Source organism: Pristiophorus japonicus, chromosome 7 (genome assembly GCF_044704955.1).
Source record: "Pristiophorus japonicus isolate sPriJap1 chromosome 7, sPriJap1.hap1, whole genome shotgun sequence".
Classification (NCBI taxonomy): domain Eukaryota; kingdom Metazoa; phylum Chordata; class Chondrichthyes; family Pristiophoridae; genus Pristiophorus; species Pristiophorus japonicus.
In genome coordinates, this window is record NC_091983.1 from 54163063 (window position 1) to 54187977 (window position 24915).

General features: G+C 43.9%; 1 pseudogene; it reads left to right on the forward strand.

Moving 5' to 3' along the window:
• The first annotated feature begins 23006 nt into the window (after positions 1–23006).
• Positions 23007–23185, forward strand: LOC139267685 (U2 spliceosomal RNA; annotated as a pseudogene).
• The last annotated feature ends 1730 nt before the right edge of the window (positions 23186–24915 follow it).

Here is a 24915-nt window from a genome sequence, read left to right on the forward strand (position 1 = left end):
AGTACTGCCCTTAAGTGTCAACCTCACATTATGTGCTCAAGTCTCTGGAGTGTCAACTGAAGCCACAACTTAGAGGTGAGCATGCTCCCACTGAGCCACAGCTGACACTGTGACACTGGAATCCCAGGACAACAAATATAGATGCTGCAGTTGGAGTCACTGGCTACCATTTTGTTCTGCCTGAGGGCAAGCTGAGTGTTTACACCAATCATACAGGCTAACAAGTCTGTGTGGATTTCCCCTGGGAGTTAGGAACAGCCCAACAGTTAGAAATGAAGTCGCGAATCATGACTGCCAAACGAATGCACACATGCGGACTTGTCTAATGCTCCACTGTTGTGCAATCCACTGTGCATTATAAACAGAGCAACAACAACAACTTACATTTATATAGTGCCTTTAACGTAGTAAAATATGGGTGGGTACGGTAGCATAGTGGTTATATTACTGGACGAGTAATCCAGAGGCCTGCACTAATGATCTGGAGACATGAGTTTAAATCCAACCACGGCAGCTGGGGAATTTAAATTCAGTTAATTTAATAAATCTGGAGTTAAAAAGCTAGTACCAGTACTGGTGAATATGTGACTATCGGATTGTCATAAAAACCCATCTGGTTCACTGATGACCTTTACGGAAGGCTATCTGCTGTCCTTACCCACTCTGGCCTACATGTGACTCCAGACCCACAGCAATGTGGTTGACTTTTAACTGCCCTCTGAAATGACTTAGCAAGCCACCCTGTTGTACCAAAGTGCTACAAAGAAGTGGTTCAAGAAAGCGGCTCACCACCACCTTCTCCCGGGCAATTAGGGATGGCCAATAAATTCTGGCCTGCGATGTCCACATCCCATGATCGAATAAAAAGAAAATCCCACAGCGCTTCACAGGAGCGTTATCAGACAAATTTCAACACTGAGCCACATAAAGATATTTTAGGACAGGTGGCCAAAACCTTGGTCAAAGAGTTAGGTTTTAATGAGCGTCTTAAAGGAGGAGAGAGAGGTAAAGAGGCGGGTTTAGGGAGGGAATTCCAGAGCGAGCGACTAGGCAGCTGAAGGCACGGCTGCCAATAGTGGGGTGATGGAAATCGAGGCTGCATGTGGGGTTACAATTAGAGGAGCGCAGAGTTCTCGGAGAGTTGTAGGGCTGAAGGAGGTTACGTGGAGGGGGCGAGGCCATGGAGGGATTTGAACACAAGAATGTGAATTTTAAAATCGAGGCGTTGCTGGTCCAGGAGCCAATGTATGTCAGTGAGCACAGGGCTGCTGGTACGAGTTAGGATATGGGCAGCAGTGTTTTGGATGAGCTCAATTTACGAAGGGCCGGTCAGGGGAGTGTTAGAATAGTCACCATGGCAGAAACCACACCACCTTGTAAACTTGTTGCTGAAGCAGTTCTGTAATGTAACAATGAAGTGAAAAGCTTGGCATGTTACCTTGTCAGTGTGATTTTTGTACAGATCGCATACTGTGGTACAAATTGGTTGTAACATTGCAATGGAGCAGAGAAGCCAATTCATGGACATTCTGTAAACATAAGCAATCGTAAGATATCCATAACATACCATACAATATTTCAAATTTCTCAGTTGGTAATTCAAACCATACTGCATTTGCCAGTGTTGTATCAGTCCCACTGGTATGATCTGGTGCGAATTTTGCACAATTAATATAACCCAATTAATAGCAGAGTATATGTGCCTGAAAAAATTTAGAGTGATTTTAAGAGGGATCATGTACAGTATTAATATCAGTCGTATTGAAACTTTCTCAGACACCAGCGCATTCAGCTGTTTTGGAATCTTCTAGTCATTGCTGAAGGGGTTTTCCATTTCTTGAATTTCCTCAGTGTTAACCATGGTCTGAAAATCTTGCCAATAAGTAATATGCACCTATGGTCAGGATTTACCATATTCCCCTAAAGTATGTTTACATAAAACTCTACAAAAAACATCATGCTTTTCCTTTACAAAAAATAATCATGCTTCTGTGCTGAAGCTTTTGCCAGCCATATTTGACCAATATTACTGGATGTGCATTGAAAAAAAATCTTCCCCTTTTATGGATTATTTCGAAAAGGCATTTTCACTTGTTAATCGCAGATACCAAATTCTACTCATACATTTCAAAACTTGCCCAATTCATACCAAACGATTGAAAAGAGACATTTTTCTGCTCTGAATACAGCTGCGAAGGATCGCACTGATTTCTCTTTTCTCCTCCTTCCCTCTGAGGAATCATTGAGCCTCTGCTTATCACCTTCCTCCCCCACCCCAGTCTGAGTGGCTAAGATTGAGGAATTTTGTGAACAGCACCCTCCCCTTTAATTGCACAGAGCCATCACACCACCCAGACAGCTCACTGAAAGAGCATATTTAAGGAAAGGCTTTTTTTTGGCTTCTGATTTGTTTTAGTATAATGTTGAAATCCTATGCAGTACGTTATTTCATTATACGGTAGCTAATAGTGCGCACAATTGCTTACTCAGTATTGATAAAGGTATTCAATTTTTTCTCGTACTTTCGCTCATGCTTTCACCCCTTAACTCTGCCCTCTTTTCCCGAATGTGGAATTTCTATGTTCCTGCTACAACGCAGTACTACAGGCAGATTTCACAACACTGGCAGCAGTGGGACAACAACAGCACATCTCATTGTGACCTGAGCTTTTTGGCTTTGGACCTTTTCCCAAATTGCTAGTCTTCCGTCCCCGTAACATTTCCATCACAAAGACCACCTCAGTAACATCACCCGCCTCCACCTCAGCCCATTTGCTGATGAAACCTTCATTCATGTCACTGTCATCCCCAGGCTGAACAATTCCAATGCTCTCCTGGATGGGCTCCCATCCTCTGGCTGCTGTAAACTTCAGCTCATCCAAAACTCTGCTGCCTGTATCCTGTTATGCATTACGTCCCATTTGGACATCACTACTGTCCTCACTGACCTACAATGGCTCCCGATGCCTCCAATTTAAAATTCTATTCCTTGAATTTAAATTCCTCCGTGATCTCGCCCCTCCCAATCTCTGTAACCTCATCCAGTGCTACAACACCAACCTCCTGGGTCTTTTGTTCCTCAGTCTTCGGCCTTTTATGCATCGACTTTCCTCTTGCAGTGTTAGCTGTGGCTCAGTGGGTAGCACTCCCGCCTCTGAGCCAGAAGGTTGTGAGTTTAAGTCCCACTCCAGGGACTTGAGCACAAAAATCTAGGCTGACGCTCCAGTGAAGTACTGAGGGAGTGCTGCTCTGTCGGAGGGGCTGTCTTTCGGATGAGACATTAAACCTGTCTGCTCTCTCAGGTGAATGTAAAAGATCCCATGGTACTATTTCGAAGAAGAGCAGGGAAGTTATCCCTGGTGTCCTGGTCAATATTTATCCCTCAATCAACATCACTAAAACAGATTATCTGGTCATTATCACACTGCTGTTTGTGGGAGCTTGCTGTGCGCAAATTGGCTGTCGTGTTTCCCACATTACAACAGTGACTACACTCCTAAAGTAGTTCATTGGCTGTAAAGCACTTTGAGATGTCCGGTGGTTGTGAAAGGCACTATTTAAATGCAAGTCTTTCTTTAGTCTTTTTTCTCACACACCATGGTATTATCAGGTGCCTAGCCCCCACACTCAGGAATAACCTCCGTATACCTCTCTGGCTCTCTACTTCTCTCTCCTTTAAGATCCTCTTCAAAATCCACATCATTGACTGTTTTTGATCAAGCCCCCTAATCTGTCCTTCTTTGGCTGGCCTTCCAATTTTTCATACATTCTTGTGAAGCAACTTGGGAGTTTTTTTTAATGTTAAAGGTGCTACATAAATGCAGGTTATTGTTTTGCTTTTACAGTCTGACTAAGAGCTTAGTCTGCCCGCAGCCAGAAATATGGCCACCCACGAATTCCAGCATAATAACCAGCATCAACCATTCCTATTTGCTGGATGTAGTATTGTGTCGGTGATGGTGGGGAGATAAAAAAAACTCCACACGGTGGGTCTCCATGACCCCAGAGCACCTAAAGCCACGTCAGCAACACCTTACATTTATAAAGTGCTTTTAAATTCAGAAATAAAAACCCAAGGCTGCTCGCAGAAGGTGTATGGGAAATGAATATTAAGAATGGAAAGGAGGTTGCAGATGGGTGACCAAAAGCTTGGTTGAAGAGATGAGGTTTTGAGGGGGAGGTTTAAAGGAGAGAGAGAGGTGGAGATTTCGGGAAGGAATTCCAGAGAGCCTTGTCCAGATGACAGTGGTGGAGTGGTGTCTGTCACCAGCCACTGCACTGTGACATTAATGCAGCATCAGGTGTAGCACAGGCATTGTTCTGTTTTGTAGAAAAATACCTTTTCTAAAGATTACTTAATAACTGATTTAAAATCCTCGGTTTAATTTATTTCAAAAGGGTGTATTTTGGTGGTTTCCTCCAATTCCGTCCCTGTTTTGTCTTCCTGTCTTGAAGGGTGCGAGCAGTGCACGGGGGTATTGGAGACTGCATTTTGGCTGGGAAAAGGGATGTCCTGACAACTTATCTCCATCTTGCCCTTACCTAATGTTCACACACTGCAGAGGTTATTGGGCAGCAATTAGCAGCAGGCTCGTTGGCCGTTTGTTCCCCAATATTTAGTGACACCCCAACTACTGCCTCAGCTGAGATCAACGAAGTACAACTTCAGGGATTGAATCTGGGCCATCCCTGATCTGTGTGGCTCAGTATCAGACCTGGCGGTTTATTCACCTACTAATCCATCAGTGAAATTAAAGGGCTGCTTTTTCTCTTGCCTATTTTCTCTGTCAGTTGTGTCCCCTCTTTTCCTTCTCTCCAGAAAGCAATGGCCCTGAAATCCCGGTCCTCTGGTTCCTGCGGGCACTCGACAGAAAAAGGTAAAAAAGATGCGCACCTACCTGTTCCTGCTGTGCCCACCAGCGATCCCAGTCCTGAGGCCTCCTCTCCCTGCGCATCAGAGCATGTGCTCATCGGGACATCCGTATGCTGGAGCTGGAGTCACATGGCACTGGGCAACCAATCAAGGTACAGTATTTTCTCATTCATAATAATGGGAATTCCGTAAGTAGGAGTTCTCATTATTATGATTGAGAAACACCTCCCCCCCAACACCAAAACACCAATAAAAAATTAAAAAAACACGACATATTTAAGATTAATTTAAATTAAAGTTAATGTCTTAAAAATATATATATTTCTTTGATTTAAATTTTTTTTAAATTTTGGTTTAAAATAAATGTACCTTAATGGGCAGGGTTTTTAACGTTAAAATGTGTTTTAAAATTTTAATTTTACTATGTATTTGTATGTTTTATCAGACGCAAGAGTTTTCAGGACATCCGCTGGGCAAGGTATGGGTAAATACTGCAATCTTGCCCATACGAATGTCCTGGCTGCCGAGATGCATTGGATCTGTCAAACATAGAAACATAGAAACATAGAAAATAGGTGCAGGAGTAGGCCATTCGGCCCTTCTAGCCTGCACCGCCATTCAATGAGTTAATGGCTGAACATGCAACTTCAGTACCCCATTCCTGCTTTCTCGCCATACCCCTTGATCCCCCTAGTAGTAAGGACTTCATCTAACTCCTTTTTGAATATATTTAGTGAATTGGCCTCAACAACTTTCTGTGGTAGAGAATTCCACAGATTCACCACTCTCTGGGTGAAGAAGTTTCTCCTCATCTCGGTCCTAAATGGCTTACCCCTTATCCTTAGACTGTGACCCCTGGTTCTGGACCTCCCCAACATTGGGAACATTCTTCCTGCATCTAACCTGTCTAAACCCATCAGAATTTTAAACGTTTCTATGAGGTCCCCTCTCATTCTTCTGAACTCCAGTGAATACAAGCCCAGTTGATCCAGTCTTTCTTGATATGTCAGTCCCGCCATCCCAGGAATCAGTCTGGTGAACCTTCGCTGCACTCCCTCAATAGCAAGAATGTCCTTCCTCAGGTTAGGAGACCAAACTGTACACAATACTCCAGGTGTGGCCTCACCAAGGCCCTGTACAACTGTAGTAACACCTCCCTGCCCCTGTACTCAAATCCCCTCGCTATGAAGGCCAACATGCCATTTGCTTTCTTAACCGCCTGCTGTACCTGCATGCCAATCTTCAATGACTGATGTACCATGACACCCAGGTCTCGTTGCACCTCCCCTTTTCCTAATCTGTCACCATTCAGATAATAGTCTGTCTCTCTGTTTTTACCACCAAAGTGGAGAACCTCACATTTATCCACATTATACTTCATCTGCCATACATTTGCCCACTCACCTAACCTATCCAAGTCACTCTGCAGCCTCATAGCATCCTCCTTGCAGCTCACACTGCCACCCAACTTAGTGTCATCCGCAAATTTGGAGATACTACATTTAATCCCCTCGTCTAAATCATTAATGTACAGTGTAAACAGCTGGGGCCCCAGCACAGAACCTTGCGGTACCCCACTAGTCACTGCCTGCCATTCTGAAAAGTACCCATTTACTCCTACTCTTTGCTTGACAAATTAGAAAAGCCAGTTTTCAGCGCATGTGCATTGTGCACTACAGATGCTCCAGATTGGTCAGAATCACTGTAATTCATAAAGTATGACTCAATCTAACTACTTTGTTTATTCCTATTACTTGAAAGCTAAATTCTATAGTGGTTTACCAGTGAGAGAAAGACTTCACTTAAACTAAAATGATCGCCACTATTAAAAATCAATGATAGTGCCTGATGTCTCACTCAGTGTGGACCCGGGAGGCCAGAATTTCTAGGCCATTGACTCCTGGTTCTGGTACAGTTCCATAAGTAGTAGTTGCCCTCCATTACTTCTCTCAGGTACCTGCTCTGTATGGATGAATCTTGCCATTGTGCGTTGGCAAGCTATTCAACTGTGGGAGGGAGAAAACTCATAGCTCAGCCTGGACCTGTCCTTACCCAATGTCTATGAACTCACCTTTCTAGCAGGACAGTGATTCAGGAGCAGGAAACCCAGCTGATTTATTTCCTCTCCCTAACCGAGGTGCATGAAGGTCAATTGTAGCACCCCTGATGCCGCCCAATGAAATTAAATAACTCAGCAAAGGCTGGGGACTGACTATCGAATAATTTTTATCTGTAATTGGCTCAGCTAATTCACTGCCTTTAACCAACCAAGGCATTAGGAAGCTGGTTTAATGATTTATAACATGTTTATGATCCTGTTCCTTACTGGTTTCCTGACAATTTACACTGGTGGTGCTTGCAGGTATTGTCTAAAAACAACCTCTTGGCCAATGCCTATTGATCCTCTCCTGACCTAATTGCACATGGCAACACTCCAATCTGAAGATGGGGAGTGGGGGGTTGGTAAGAATCAGGTTATAGTAACAAACACTACAGATGCTCCAGATTGGTCAGAATCACTGTAATTCATAAAGTATGACTCAATCTAACTACTTTGTTTATTCATATTACTTGAAAGCTAAATTCTATAGTGGTTTACCAGTGAGAGAAAGACTTCACTTAAACTAAAATGATCACCACTATTAAAAATCAATGATAGTGCCTTATGTCTCACTGCTGGACAGTGAGTAATTTAATATCAATACTCTGGTTTGAATTTAATGGTCAAAGATTACAAAGCAAGAAAGCAGTCTCTGCCGTGGCTTCCCGACTCCCCACACACTTGCTCCCACCCCTCCAAACAACCCCTCCCCTGCCATCATTCATCAAGCTGTAATCCTGGTTATATTTCTGTGTTTAATCATCCTGTAAGTCTCCAGGTTTATCCTCCTACATTAGACCTGTCAGAGTATCTTTAGTTATTATCTGCCTTCATGGAGTGTAATAAAAAAGAAGCCTTCTTAAAACCTGGGGCTAAACCCTGGGATCTGCTGAATCGTATGTGGGATGTGATAAAGGGGCCTGAACTGCTTCTGTGAAACCTTTCTAATACCTACTCTGTTTTCCATGTGATAGTGAGGTTTAAATCAGCACCAAAAGTTTTCGAGCAGAAGTAAAGCATTCGAATGGTGCGGTTTGCAAAATCTGTGCTAGGAATGATTGTATTGTACACTTATATGCAGTGCAATGCACACAGGCTGATTGGCTTATTGGCTTCGATCCAAGTGAGTGAACCAAACTCATTTAACACTAACTCCACTTGCCAGTCATACTCAATACCATAATCTCATTGTGCAGTATTAAAATGGATGGTAGCTCAGAGGAAATTTATCTACACCATTTATAATATTTCACAATGTATTTCACTGTCATTCAAAAGTGCATCTGAGAGGCAGCAAATCCACTGACACAGTGAGCAGCTACACAGTTCGTTGCCTGACTGAAATATATCTCCTTGTTATTGCTACCAGAGTCAGCTGCAAATACTTTGACAATTTTTTGGGATATTGAGTTTATAATCAATATATATTGACACAGAACTATGAAACTAGAGTATTCTAATTATAATGATTTTAGATTTAAACAAGGAAAAGGATAGCTTACGTCACAGCTTCTTGTATTTTTTGAACACCTTTAACAAAGTAAATGTCCCACCCAAAACACTTCAAAATAGGCAGCACGGATGCCAATTAGTATAAGGAGAGGAATTGCAGGAAATGAACAAAAGGATGGTCAAAGAGGTATGTTTCTGAAGGTAGGGAGAGGGGTAGCCAGGTGGAGAAAGTTTCAGAGAGAGCGGACAGCATCTTGAGAATCCGCCTGGCCCAGTCCACCGGTGTCTCGCCATCTCCGGTACACGGGAACTCTCAGCACGGAGTCCACGCCCCTGGCTCCACCCCTCACGAGGCCCCATAGAAACTACTGGAGTAGCTGGGACCCGGCGTACCTAGGCTCTGACCTAATTTGTGGTCCTTCTGCCTTCTGCTACCGTTTCAGCGGGAGTATTTTTTAAAATATATATTCATCCTCTGGATATGTTTGACACTGGCTAACCTGGACGTTTTGACCCAGTGATGATGAAAGATATGCATCCACTGGCTCCTCCAATATCTCATCCAAGTGCTCATTTTGTAATGCGCGAGGCCAGAAAATGAATGTCAACAGATTAGTCGACTGGAAAGCATCACAACTGAGCTTGATCGTGCTCTCACTCAATGTCTCAATGTGTACAGACTGGGCGGCGGGGGGTATAGTGATCATCTTCTAGATATCAGGAGCACCGAGGCCAATTATACCAGCCCAATTGTCGCCGCAGCTGAGACTGGGGAGGGGGGGGGCGGAGGGGAGAGGGGTAGCGGAGGTTGGAATTGTAAATAAAAATAGATTAAAAAGGTAAAATAAACTTAGAATGTCATGCGGGGTATGTTCAATATGAAAAAAAACAAGCAAAACACAATATTTGATTTTCAAGAATAGGATATTAATTTGGAAATCATTTGAACTATATGTGGGCTTGTATGCATGATGTGCTTTTTAATTCATAATGTTTCTGAGCGTGCACCAATCCATACTTCTATTAAGAAGGTATTTGAGAATTAAATGCATTGGTAAATGTTATTTTCAAACAATAGTGAATGGAATACATTGGCTCCATATTGGACTACACATAACAATGTAAGAAAGCAGAGACTAATACCTAAGAGCAGGTTCTACGAATTCCTCCTAAGGCTTTCCTAAACCACATAAATTCCATGAGTACTGTATCATCATCTAACACCATTATTTTAACTATTCCAGCTCCAGCTCCTTTAATAGCTCAGTGGGTAAAGACGCTGAATAATCCAGTATGGAGCCACACAGGCCAGAAGGTCCCAGCTTCAATCTTTATCCTGCACTGAGATAGCAATTGGCTTTAGTGCCCCAGGAGGGGGAAAATGTCAGGCATGGTTCCCATTTCTGTTGTTAACCAGTGAATCAGTAAAATAGCTGTTGACACGAAAAGATAAATGCAGCAATCCCATGCTCCTGAGCAGAGAGCCTTGCTCAAAGACAGCATGAACTGGAGATGGGGCTACAGCCCAGAGCCTCAATTATCCAACATGGCACCCTGCTAGGAGCACGGAATTGGTCAATGTACCCTTCACTGCTGGACTCACACATGAAGAAAGACCATTTAGACAAACTGAGGGCTGCTGGAGCATGTGGAGCTGGGTCCTACCCAGCAGTGCCTTGCAGAGGGGGAAAATCAATAAATTAAAAAATACGTAACAACAACAATGTACATTTATATAGCACCTTTAACTTAGTAAAATGTCCCAAGGTGCTTCACAGAAGCATTATCAAATAAAAATACCTCCTTGAGTATGTCATGCCTTTCCGCATTCTGAATAAGTAAAGCTTCAATATGTGCGTGCTGTGTTAGGTCTAGTGGTGATGTTGGCAATGGAGGTGTTACAATTGCCCTCAATGTCCAAGGGTTAGCAGCAGTACATCAGCCAAGGCTCCTGTTCAGTAGGTCATTGGTAGAGCTGACTCTTTTAAAATCACAAGTCAGTCATGTGCCTCTTTTTTAAAGGGGCACTTCAGTCCTATGTTCCTGATCTTTGGGCCCCTTTTTAAAGGGGCATAACCAATAAAAACTGTAAATGAACAAATTTTAATAAAACTTAACCAATCAAATTAAAATTTGCTTTCCAGGGGTGATGATGCAATCCAGTCCCCCCGGTGCCCACTGCTCGCAGAAGGCCTCAAGCATGCTGGTGGACAAAGCATGCTCCATCTCCAGGGACCCCCTGGTGTGAACGTAGCCGCGGAAGAGAGGTAGGCAGTCGTGCCGAATTGCCCCCTCGACCGCCCGCTGCCTGGACTGGTTAATGGCCACTTTGGCCAGGCCCAGGAGCAGTCCCACGAGGAGGCCCTCCAACCTGCTCTCTCCCCTCTGGACCGGGTGCCCAAAGATCAGGAACATGGGACTGAAGTGCAACCAAAAATTGAGGAGCAGTCCCCTCAAATAGTGGAAGAGGGGTTGCAACCTCTCACATGTTGTGGATATATGGAACCCGGCTCCCATTGGTTGAGCTGATCTCCATCCAGTGAGCCCATGATTGACAGTACTCATGCTTGGATTGAGCTCAGTTGTGATGCTAACCATTGTTCAATAGTCTGATAATGCCCATTGACTTATCTCACATATATGAAGTAAGAAAAGGAAAACTTGTCTTTATATGAGCTCTTATCAAATCTTCATTTCACCCAAAGCCAATATACACACTCCCTTCACTACCAGCACACTGCGGCTGCAGTATATATGATGTGCAGAATGCACTGCAGTAACTCACCAAGATTACTTTGCCAGTAGTTTCCAGCCTGTGACTTCTACCAGCAAGAACTAGAGTAGCAAGATCATGTGAACAGTACCACCTCCAAGTTCCCCTCCAAGTCAAAAACCACCCGAGTGAGGACATATATCGCTTTTCTTTCATTGTTGTTGGATGAAAATTTTAGGTAGATCTCCCTACCTAACATCATCATCAGAGCATCATTATCACAAAGATTGCAAGCAATGCAAGGAGAATTCCCACTACCATTTTCTCTGGGCAGCAAAAAAGCAGTTTTGTCAGCATAACCCACATCCTGAGAACAAACTCAATAAAAACACTTCATAATCAATATTACTTTTTGAAGTGAAGTGACTGTTGTTATTCAGACAAATATGGAAACCAATTTGCAAAGAGTACAGGCTCACAAACATCGATTGAGAGGAATCACTGGTTGATTTGTTTTTGATTATGTTGAAGGAGGAAACCAACCTATAATCCCGTGGGAAAACAAGAAAGACTTGCATTTATACAGCGCCTTTCACGACCACCTGACGTTCCAAAGCGCTTTACAGCGAGTACTTTTTGAAGTGTGGTCACTATTGTAATGTGGGATCTTTTACATCTACCCAAACAGGCAGACAGGGCCTCAGTTGAACATCTCATCTGAAAGACAGCACTACTTCAGTACTATAGTGAAGTGTCAGCCTAGATTATTTACTGGAGTAGAACTTGAACTCACAATTTGCTGACACAGAAGCAAGAATACTGTCAACATTAGTGGCACACTATGGGTTTAAGTATTTCAGCCCAGACTATGTAGTGAATGTATCCAAGTAGCACCTGAAAATGTTCCACATAAAACAAGTTTGTAATTCTTATTGGACATGAAACCACAACATAAAACTCCTCACCTAATTCAGCCAAATCAAGCTTATTCTGCACCTGGATTATATATATAAAAAGAAACAAAGCCTCACATGAAGGGATAGAAAATTTATTGGTACATATCTGCAAAAATAATTCGTAGTAACTATTGATCTTAGAGAAGTAACTGTTCCTGGAAAAGATCTACCCTCTCGAGCCACAATTATTTCTACACTATCTTGGGTCAGAGCGATCTAACCCGCTTTAATACCTAGTTCCTCAGTCTAGCCCCTCTTTAAACAATGGCAATCAAATAGATTTCCAGTCCATTTTTTTAGATCAACACTGTCATTTAGATCAAAAAAGGGCGAGGAAGAGCTTGTGATGGAACATGAGTTACCAGTGGGCTACAGCCCAAGATAGGACAATCATCATCATCATTATTGTTGCAACGAGACCTGGGTGTCATGGTACATCAGTCATTGAAGGTTGGCATGCAGGTACAGCAGGTGGTGAAGAAGGCAAATGGCATGTTGGCCTTCATAGCTAGGGGATTTGAGTATAGGAGCAGGGAGGTCTGACTGCAGTTGTACAGGGCCTTGGTAAGGCCTCACCTGGAATATTGTGTTCAGTTTTGGTCTCCTAATCTGAGGAAGGACGTTCTTGCTATTGAGGGAGTGCAGCGAAGGTTCATCAGATTGATTCCCGGGATGGCAGGACTGACATATGAGGAGAGACTGGATCAACTGGGCCTGTATTCACTGGAGTTTAGAAGGATGAGAGGGGATCTCGTAGAAACATATAACATTCTGACGGGACTGGACAGGTTGGATGCAGGAAGAATGTTCCCGATGTTGGGGAAGTCCAGAACCAGGGATCACAGTCTAAGGATAAGGGGTAAGCCATTTAGGACCGAGATGAGGAGAAACTTCTTCACTCAGAGAGTTGTTAACCTGTGGAATTCTCTACCACAGAAAGCTGTTGATGCCAATTCATTGGATATATTCAAGAGGGAGTTAGATATGGCCCTTATGGCTAAAGGGATCAAGGGGTATGGAGAGAAAGCGGGAAAGGGGTATTGAGGGAATGATCAGTCATGATCTTATTGAATGGTGGTGCAGGCTTGAAGGGCCGAATGGCCTACTCCTGCACCTATTTTCTATGTTCCTATTATAGGCAATCCCTTGGGATCGAGGAGGATTTGCTTCCACTCTTAGCATGAATTCTTAGGTGGCTGTACAGTCCAATACGAGAACCACAGATTCTGTCGCAGGTAGGACAGATAGTTATTGAGGGAAAGGGTGGGCAGGGAGCCCGGTCTGCCGCACGCTCCTTCCGCTGCCTGCGCTTGATTTCTGCATGCTCTCGGCGACGATACGCGAGGAGCTCAGTGCCCGCCCGAATGCACTTCCTCCACTTAGGGCGGTCTATGGCCAAGGACTCCCAGGTATCAGTGGGGATGTCGCACTTTATCAGGGAGGCTTTGAGGGTGTCCTTGTAATGTTTCCTCTGCCCACCTTTGGCTTTTTTGCCATGGACGAGTTCAGAGTAGAGCGCTTGCTTTGGGAGTCTCGTGTCTGGCATGCGAACTATGTGGCCTGCCCAGCGGAGCTGATCAAGTGTGGCCAGTGATTCAATGCTGGGGATGTTGGCCTGGACGAGGACACTAATGTTTGTGCATCTGTCCTCCCAGGGGATATGCAGGATCTTGCGGAGACATCGCTGGTGGTATTTCTCCAGCGACTTGAGGTGTCTACTGTACATGGTCCACGTCTCTGAGCCATACAGGAGGGCGGGTATTACTACAGCCCTGTAGACCATGAGCTTGGTGACAGTTTTGAGGGACTGATTGTCAACACTCTTTTCCTCAGGTGGCCGAAGGCTGCACTGGCGCACTGGAGGCGGTGTTGGATCTCATCATCAATGCCTGCTCTTGTTGATAGGAGGCTCCCGAGATGGGGGAAGTGGTCCACTTTGTCCAGGGCCATGCCATGGATCTTGATGTTTGGGGGGCAGTGCTGTGCGGTGAGGACAGGCTGGTGTAGGACCTTTGTCTTACTAATGTTTAGCGTAAGGCCCATGCTTTCATACGCCTCGGTAAATACGTCGACTATGTCCTGGAGTTCAGCCTCTGTGTGTGCACAGACGCAGGCGTCATCCGCGTACTGTAGCTCGACAACAGAGGTTGGAATGGTCTTGGACCTGGCCTGGAGACGGCGAAGGTTGAACAGCTTCCCACTGGTTCTGTAGTTTAGCTCCACTCCAGCGGGGAGCTTATCAACTGTGAGGTGGAGCATGGCAGCGAGGAAGATTGAGAAGAGTGTTGGGGCAATACTTACTATGGGAATAACAAGATGCAGAGGCAGATGCTCATCGGGTCTAACCTGGATCAACTGTTCTTTTCAAGTTTACACTATCTACATCAGTCATAATTCATCAGATAATACTAATGGATATGTTATGCTTTAGAAAGTTTATAAGCCTGACCTTCAGGAATAACGAGCATATTCCATGATTGACGGTGGAATAGGTGAGTTAATTCCTTTGTGAGAAACTGATCCATCAATCTCTCATGCCTTCACTGATCGTGACTTAATGACCTTTCACAATCAAAGAACAATCATATTTCATTATCTTTTATCATATTTTTTCCTTCCAGACTTCTCCCACCCCTTCTTCAAGCTTTGTCAGTTCTACAGATGCTGGCAGTCAAGCAGGCCATCCTGATCTTGTTCTTCATTAATAACCTCATGTAATCACTTTCCAACAGGGGTCACTGATTAATGGTCAGGATTGGAATTCCTGGCTGACTTTCTTTTTCTCTCCCTAACCCAGGAACAGCAAGGTTAATTGCTGTATCCTATTGGTGTCCTAACTAAAATTGGGTAAATTAGCACTGTCCAGAGATTCAATCTGGGACAGCTGAAAACTATCTGTTGGAGCTCCATAATATGCAATTATCAGTATGACACACTCTACCAATATTTCTATATAGCGATTCATGTTCTCAAAATCTTCCTGGAGGCATTAGGCGTGGAGAAGATGTTTCCACTTGTGGAGGGAGATCAAAACTAAGAGCCATAAATATAAGATACTAATAAATCCAATAGGGAATTCAGGAGAAACTTCTTTACCGAAAGACTGATAAGAATGTGAAACGTGCTACTACATGCAATAAATGAGGTGAATAGCATAGATGGACAGGTGGCTTTGCTGGTTTTTAGCTTGTATCTGTAGTGTGGCAGCTACAATCCAAAAGAACGTAGATCAAGTACATCTCTGTAATCATCACCCATCTGCTACATTTAATTTGACATGTGCAAGAGCTTCCTGCTTCATTGGCTGAATGTTCAACGCTTGATGCTCTAGGCAGGTAGGAGATGATATAGTCGACCACAATGTCCCCATGTTCGGGAAGGAAAATATGAGCCAGAAAACCTGCTTCTGAACAATACGCAATGGCCTTGGTTGGAAAATGTGAAACATTGGATGTCAGATGAAGACAAGATTGGGCACAGCGATATTGCCCTCCATGGTCCCATAGCTTTTTGATGTTTGCTCACTATGCTCACACATAGTGGCCATTTGGATGAGGTACTAGTGTCAGTGAACTATACTGAAGTATGAGTCATTGCCTTCTGGAGAGAGGTAAAAGGGCAGGAAAATGAGGGGAAGGTCGAAAGAACTGAAAGTCCTGGCCGTATACTTGATCATCAGCATAAGTTTTGGCCATGATCATTCAGCTGGTGATCTTCTTGCCAATGTTACACACCTCTGGAACTTTGCTTTTGAACACTTACACTTGGCCTTACACGTCTTCACTATTAAAGCTGCCTCGAAAAAGCTAATTTTCTCCTTTGGACCAAACAGCTTTTTCTCCCTTAATAACCTAACACTCTATAAAGTTCTTGTAACACCTCCCTCACACTATTGGACAGGAAACAAGAAAAACTTGTCTTCTGATTAGCAATCCTCTCACCCATAGGCGCCAACCTCTCAGTTGCAACCTTTTATTGTCTTTTTATTTTATGAATATTACTGTGACGGTTGCCCCTTCTGAACATTCCTTCCTTGATTCTCCCACATTCTAAATACACCGTCCTAAATACTCTTCTTCCTGCATCGTTACTATATTGGAATCAAGACTTTATTGCAATGTTTCATAGTCAAGTTCATTCTTTCTCAGGTACTCAAAACCGTATCTCCACACCGCTCTAAGTTGTCCCTTTTTCCTACAGTCTATAAGCTTTTAACACCAAGGCTTGGCTTCACCAAACTGTTTCTTGATTTATCTGCTCTCTCCTACACTTTTCATGGGCTCTGTTTTCCTCTTTGCCAATTTTGGCACCCAGGAGGATGTACGGCTGATTTTTTTTGTGTCCGATTGCGCCGAAAAAAAAAATACAACTTTTGCTAAAGCAAAATTAAATTTTGGCGCTGTGGTACCCAAAGTTAAATCTGGGGGTGGAGCTTCAAATGTTCACCGAAAAGTCAGTGAGCATGCGCCGGAAAATTAAACTTTTTCCACGTGACGGGCGTGTCCGCGCATCCACAGTGAACTTCCTGGTCTAGATTAAGAGCTTGTGAGAGCACATTGGGATTGGAGCTGGATCTGGACATTTAAATTTTAGCTGCAAAAGATGGATCTAAAGGAAGGAGAAAGAGAAGGGGAAGGGGGAAGGGTCAAGTGATTTCTAGCAGAAGAAATTGAGCCCTTGGTAGACATCATTGAGAAGAGATGGGATGTGCCTGAGAACAAAGGAAGAATGGGACAAAAGAAACTGAAACCCTCTCTGCTAGCAAAACTTTGGGACCAAATTGCAGAAGAGCTTAATGCAGTGGCTATGACCTCGAGAAGCGGCATGCAGATCAAAATTAAATGGCTGGACCTTGGCCAAGCAGTTACTGTAAATAATGTTTTTATTTATGCACTGCAATTACATTTGAAAATGTGACAAATATGTGCATATGTGTGTGTTTGTGTGGCCACCACAGCAGAGGGACCCTCTTAAAAGGTTCTATTTTCATCTTTGCAGAGGAAGGTGTCACGGATCAACAGAGAAAGATCCAAAACGAGAAGGTTTGCCAAGTAGGCTGCAACGAACAGCCGTGGAACAGAGGATCGCTGATATGATTAAATCTTGCAAGAGAAGATCAACAACCAATGTGGACACTGGGCCCAGGTTACCAAGAGAGGGTAAGCCCTGCAAATTGCACAGTCTGGGTTGGCATCGTGTTCTTTGAAAAGAGCCTGCACTGCGTGACCCGCATACTAATGTCCCCCTGCCCCCTCTGGCCCCTCCCCTGCTGCTAACCAAACATCTGCTCTGTTATGTTTTGCAGATGTTGCGCATCAGGAAGAGACAGAAGCTGAAGCAGAAGATCAGGAAGCTGTCAGTCCAAATATTCTTCATCAACTTCAGGACGAGGATATGCTGGACAATGAAGGGCAGTTAGGAAGACCCCAGTAATGAGATGGTTACATTGGAATTGGAGCCGGTGAACCCCCTGAGGATGCCAAGCCCTTTGCTGAGCAATACAACCGATGCAACATTTTATGGGGTACAATTTGAGGCTGCGGGTCCCATTGGGTTGCAGCAAGCCACATCTGGGAGACGACAGAGGAGGGTGGGAAGGAGAGCTCAATGTGAAATGCAGGATGCAGGGGACATTGGACAGATCATGGGAATGAGTAAGGAGAGCATTGAGCAAACGAGATCACTCCTGGACACCATGGGTGGGGTGAGGGTAGAATTAGCGGGACTGTCGGTAGAAGTAGCTACACTGTCTGGAGGAATGGGAGCAGTGTCGGGTCAGATGAGGGAGGGGATGTCGGAGATTAGAGAGGGAATGTCAGAGGCAGCTGATGCAGTGCCAAGACAGATTAGGGAGGGAATGTCGGAGATAGCTGCTGCAATAAGTGGACACACCCAGGCTGTCATTGCCCAACAGCAATTGGCAGCATCAACTGCTGACACTCATTTTCCAATCCCCAGACCGACCTCAGATAGTGTGCCGCGGGTTGATCCACAGGCTGAAGAACAGACCGAAGAGGAACCCGGGCCTTCCACTATGCTGTTTTCTAGGTCTGTCCCTGTCCAACCCCACCAACAACAAAAGTGTCTTCGTGCCGAAAGCAGAAAAATCTTGGGGTCAGGGTGAGGAAGTCGAAGTCTGAGGCAACGGGCATGGGTAGGGGTAGAGATGGCAAGAGGGGCGCACAGCGCTAAGGTCTTTGAATAAGGGCGAGGAGAGATGGCTGCAGCTAGAGTTTGTTTGTTGCTGTTACTTATTATTTTCTTCATTGAAAAGTTTACAGTTTGATACAATTTTTAAAATTAAAGTTAAGTAAAACTGTACAAATGTTTAATAAACCTATTTATTTTTAATATTTAAGCAGAATCGTGCACATAACTTTTTGAATTAAAGCAATATAAACCAAGACAACATTACGTACATTATTATGTACATTATTTTTTCACACTAACAGGCGCAAAGAGTCAACAGTGTCGGGCCGTTTAGCTGTCAGGCAGCAAAGCGATCATGGATTAATGGCTGACGCAAGTCTCTAGCTATGGCTATAGGTGCACGAGGCCACCTCCTCCGCCATCATCCTGCGGGTTGAGGTGGTGGCATGGGATCATCCTCCTCCTCCTCCTCCTCGTCTTCGTTGTCAGCCACTTCGTTCTCCTCTTCCCTCCGCCCCCCTTCTCCCCTCAGGAGGATCTTCATTGTCCAGTACCTGTCCCCTCATGATGGCCAAGTTGTGCAGCATGCAGCACATGACAGTGAACTGACCGACGTGGTGAGGGGCATATTGCAGGTAGCCTCCAGAGTGGTCCAGGCATCGGAAATGCTGCTTCAGTATGCCAATTGTCCGCTCTATGATGCTCTGTGTCATTATGTGCGACATGTTGTACATGCTCTGGCTCGGTGTGGGGATTGCGTAGGGGGCTCATAAGCCAGATGGCGAGCCTGTACTCTTTGTCCCCGAGCAACCAGCTGTGTCCTTCTGGCAGCTCCTGAAACATCGTAGATATAACGCTCTCACGTAGGATGAAAGTATCATAGATGCTACCTGGGTATTTGGCATCCACTGCCATGAACTGATGCAGATCGTCACAGGCGAGATACACATTTAGGGAATGGAACCCTTTTCTGTTGTGATAAACCTTGGAGTCGCCCAAAGGTGCTCTCAAGGCGATGTGGGTAGAGTCGATCGCACCCTGTAACTTTGGGAAGCCAACAATTCTGGAGTATCCCACAGCCCTGTCTCGCATTGCCTGCGTGGTCATAGGGAAATTGATGAACTGGTCCCTTTTGGCATACAATGCAGCAGTCACCTGTCGAATGCAGCAATGTGTGGTGTGCTGCGAGATGCAGCACATGTCCCCAGTTGCTGCTTGAAATGAGCCAGAAGCATAGAAGGCAAGTGCTGCAGTGACCTTCACTTTCACAGGTAGGGCAGTCCTCCTGCCATTTCTTGGCCGTATGTCTGCCCTGACTAGTTTGCAGCCTGCAAATGCAATCTGCCTCACTCAGATGTAGGTATTAGCGTCTTTCCCTGTAGATTCGATCAGAGTATGGCCTCCTCCCCATTAATGCCCGAGCGATCTGGTTTCTGGAATAGTGGCATTGAATTATCCGTTGCCTCTGCATGGCATGCATGTAAACCAACCTTACTACATGAGGCATAGTAATATTTTCACCCATAATTATTATCCTTAATTTTGTTATTCTTGTTATTATGAGACAGTACTTACTGAAGCACAGCACACACACCTTTGCTGGGTGACACCTTAGTAGAACAGATCATTCCCTGGTCTGTGCGCATGCACAACACTAAGCTCTATCTCTATGGAGACACGATGCACAGTGATTTATGGCACTAAGAGCTTTTGCCGAAATGCATAAGTTTGCTGCTGTGTTGTGCCATCTCCGATGCACAGTTCGGAGTGTATGCCGGCAGGATCGCTCCCTTGGCTGGACAGAAGCACATGAGCTTGGCGCTTGTGTTCCACCTGACCCCCTCCTGGGCGTCTTTACAAGCTGAGCTCAGTGGGGTGGGGGATTAAATCCAAGCATCGAGCTCTTGTGCTTGTGTCCAGCCGAGAGAGCGATCCTGCCGCCGGCCGGCCGGCACTCCTCGGACCCATGCCTGGAGCCCCGTGAACAATTTGTCTTTTCACATAAAATGGAAAAAATTTAATTTATAACATTCTGTGGGAAAAATTTACTTTCCAAGTTATTTTCCGAGTTCCCTCTGCAAAAATCATCATGAATTTGTGTTTTAAATTGTCTTCTTCCCTCACTCCAAAAACTCAGAAATATACTCAGCGCGATTTCCTTAAGTTAACGTAGGGTTTTTCTGATCGGTATTGAAAAAAATCAGTGTTGGCGAAAATCAGCTAAATGGCCAAAAGGGGTCAAAAACAGCGCAAAAATCAATTTTCAACCAGACCTGCACCCCAAAAAATCTGCCGTACAAAAAATCCGCATGACAGTTGCTGCCGGTGTACAAAGGAAGTTTGAGGAAGTTCGCTAAATCAAGATTGCTCAAAATAAATCAGCGGACGCCAAAAAAACTAGCGCCCAATGGTGGTGAAAATAAAGCCCCAGGGTTGGTATTGCACTCAGGGCCTTGCACCTTCAGCTAGGGTTTCTCAATTAAAAAAAATCTATTCATCAAAATCATAGAGCAAAATTCTAAAATTTTAAATAGTGATATTTTAATGTTGTTGCAGAAACTTTACTTCAATCCTGATTGAACTGTGAAAGTCTTCAGTTACTCACACCAGGGCTTCAGTTTAAATGTTTCCGTTATTTAATTTTTGTACCATAACTGATAAGTACATGAGGGAGAAAGGAATAGAAGGTTATGCTGTTAGGGTTAGATGAAGTAAGATGGGAGGAGGCTCATGTGGAGCATAAACACCAGCATAGACTAGTTGGGCTGAATGACATGTTTCTGTGCTGTAAATTCTATGTATATTAATTATACATGAAAGACAATAACTGTTTTTCTCAAAACATGGTGCTTGATAATCACCAACCATTTCTCAAAAATTTCACATCCTAAATTCAGCATATACCAAAATACATAGTTGGTATACTTCTTGCATACTTCTCAAGAACTTCCATTTCTTTTTACAAATTCTCTGGGTCATTTCATGAGTTAAAAAAAAACACGTACATTCCCACAATGTATCAGGATCAGGAGCAGCAAAGCGATCAGTAAACAGTGATTTATGATGTAATCATGTTCCCTGGGAAAACGTATTGATTTGCGTAACCTCCATCGAACTATAAAAGTCTGCAGTAGGAGATTATGGGGATTAGCCTGTGCTTGCCTTTCAATAAACATAGATCTTACTTATCACTAATTGTCTTATCAACATGTCTAGTCATAAAAATTACATTTGAAGAAAAATACTTACAGTTGTCGCATTTGACCAAATACACTTAACATTTTGTTCTAAAATGTCTCCTGCTTAATATGACATTTTCTACATTTGCTTGTACAATGAACTGATCAATAACCAAAAGGTTGACATTAAACATGATGGGGAACAGATGAGAGGCAGATGATGTTTTCTGTTTGCTAATTTGCATCATACACTAGCTGAACAACAACAACAACTTGTATTTATATAGTGCCTTAAACAAAGTAAAACGCCCCAAGGCACTTCACAGGAACTTTAACAAACAAAATTTGACACTGAGCTACGTAAGGAGATATTAGGGCAGATAGGAATTAGGTTTTAAGGATCGTCTTAAAGAAAGAAAGAGAGGCAGAGAGGCGGAGAAGTTCAAGGAGGGAATTCCAGAGCTTAGGGCCTCCCTCAGCAGCTGCAGGCACGGCCGCCAATGGTGGAGTGATTAAGATCTGGGATGCTCAACAGGTCAGAATTAGAGGAGCGCCAATATCTTGGGGCTGGAGGAGATTACAGAAATAGGAAGGAGCGAGGTCATGGAGGGATTTGAAAACAAGGATGAGAATTTTAAAATCGAACATTGATAGAATTAATGCCTTTCCTGTTCATAAAACTGAGAGGCTTGGCATATGGGGCTTTGAGTGCCACATGTTTCCTGTCAATTTCTCCTTACACCTGTGGGAACCCTGCCGGTCTGTAGAACTGGATAGCTCCTTTTTTATTTGTTTGTCTTGTTTCACTGGGAAGGATAGGAATTGTGCAGCCCTCCTCAGTAGAGCATCAGTGCCCTTGCTTTAATGGTAGCAGTTACCTAACTAATGTAACAAAGGGCTGCTGATGCTGCCTGGAAAGATCCAGATGCAAAGAAATTCAGGGCAGAGGTGATCTTGACTGGTACAATGTTGTTCTCCTGCTAAATGTCGGCTGCAGGTGTTCAACTACCAATTCACATATTTCCCCAACAGCCTCTATGGGAAAGCATGACTTTTTGAGGTACTGATTGTCAGAAAAGTCTAAGTAAGACCTTCTTGGTCTGTAGATCTTGGTGAGTGTATATGATCACGTGGAGAAAAAATGCCTTTTGTGATGCCTCACTCTAAGAGTTTCTAATCTAACCTCTCCCTCCCCATATCATACGAATGGACGGATTTCCATTGGGAAAATCATGTCCCCAATGCAAAGCAGTGTTTTGACCAGAGCTGAGTGAAACTAGCAGCAAACATCCTGACTGAATCTCCAATATACTTAAGAGATCACTATGCGGACAAAGTAACACCAACCTCCAGTAGCAGCACATAAAATGGCCTCCTCATTGTGGTATGCAACTCAAGAATACCTTCCTGCAGCTCCTGCCACTATTTATATAGTGACAGGAATTTTGGAGAGCAGAAGTTGGGGGAAATGGGTTAGATGGGTTAGCCACTTCTCATTTAAATGAGGCAGGTCAAACTCCCAGCAGCCCTTAAAGGGGACTGTTGCTTTTCGGAATTATAATTCAGGTGTAGTTTTTCTGTGGCAAATTCTCGGCCTTTTGGCTAAGATCAAGTGTAGTATCTGTTCTTATCAGTTTAATATCCCCTATGGGGACATGATATTGAATTGATTTTTGGACAGGGAGCTGGATCAGGGGCATGCCCCGTCCACTCCATGCACCGACCTGATATTGCAATATTTCCAGGAACGGTGCAACTTCGCCTCTCGGCCTTTTGGCCTAAGATCAAACACATTGGCGCAAAGTGATCTTTGGCGTTAGAGTTGATCTGGAACGAAATTGGAAAAAAAAAAAAATTTGAGGTGGTAGCTTCTAAGAATCTATTTTTACTCAGTTCGCTGCTCCAAAATGGGCAGTACTTCACAGGAAAATCCAAGCCCTGGTCTTCTGCACATGCACAAAAAATCAAAGCTCAATTTTCCAAAACAGACTCCAATGGGCCTAGTAAACAATGGAGGCAAAGCACACTATATAGCCAATTTTATGAATGTGCAGTACTGGCAAGGAGCTTTAACTGCTATTTGTGTATATTGGGAAATCCCACAGAGAGCTTCATCTGCGTATATTGAAAAATTCCAGCCATGCTGCTACAATCCATCTATTAATGGATAGAAAATGGTGAAGCAGTGTACCTGCAACTTCCCAACATGCATGACTAGTGGGTGAGGTGCCCACTATTCCCGACATTCATAAAATTGGCCTGGCTGCTCATATTGGGAATTCAGGTGTGCAACCTCCATAGTTCTTCATCCACTAAAAACAATGAACAGAAACCTGTGGGGGAAAGTGTGCCCGAATTTCCGATATGGACAGACGATCACAGGCAGTGCGCCTGTGATTTGCTGATCTGTGCAACCAGTGGGCAAGGCTTCCCACCAGCAAAGTGAACTCAGAAGAATCTTTAATATCTGGACTCACAGCTTAAAAATGGCTACTGGAATCTGAAGAAAGACCACACCTTCAGCTGCCCAGGCCCTAAGCCCTGGAATTCCCTCCTTTTAGCTCTCTGCCTCTCCACCTCTCTTTGCGCCTTTAAGACGTGCCTTAAAACCTACCTCTTTGACCAAGCTTTTGCTCATCTGTCATAATGTCTCCTTATGTAGCTCGGTGTCAATTTTTGTCCGTAATTATGCTCATGTGAGGCGCCTTGGGATGTTTTACTATGTTAAAGGTGCTATACTGTATAAATAAAAGTAGTTGTTGTTGTTGAATCAAGTATTGGAGAGTGGCCGGTGCTCATAGTACCACATCAGCACTAGGGGAAAATAGGGGAAAGAAATTGGGTACATTTTCCTGGCCCTGCGTCTTGTTGTACTGGATCAGCTCGGTGCAGCAAATACAAGAACATCGGGCCTGGTTGCCTTACAAGCTCGTACTCCTCCATATCCAATTTCCCTATCTTCACAAGACCAGGAAAATCTACCACATAATCTTTCTAATTTAGCCTTTTATTTTATTCACATTTTTAATAACATTTATGCTCATTAACAGAACAATAAATTTACATTTGTTCGCAGCATTTGAATACACAGATTATCCGTAATTTTAAACGGGAATTTAAAATGCCAGCACTTATGCGATGCTCAGTGAACAGTCGAGCGACATTTGAATAGCATGCTGTTAATTATGGGTGGCGACTCTGGCATCTAACACAAGCTCAACCTAATGAGCCTTATTTGTTTTCACCTAGTTGCCATCAATACTTCACTGCCAGTTTAAAGACAACAAGAATGTGACATCTCAAGAAGCTCGTTAGTGGCTGAGGAGAGAGAAAATAATCACTGCCATCACACCACATGACCATTGCCTGCTGTTTTGTTGTAACATGGAGCCCTTGTAAATTCACCATTCTATTCAAAAGCCCCAATAGAACTGCCAGCTCTTGCATTCTAAAGAGTGCAGCTGGACTCCTTTAAGAAAGTGATGTCCTCT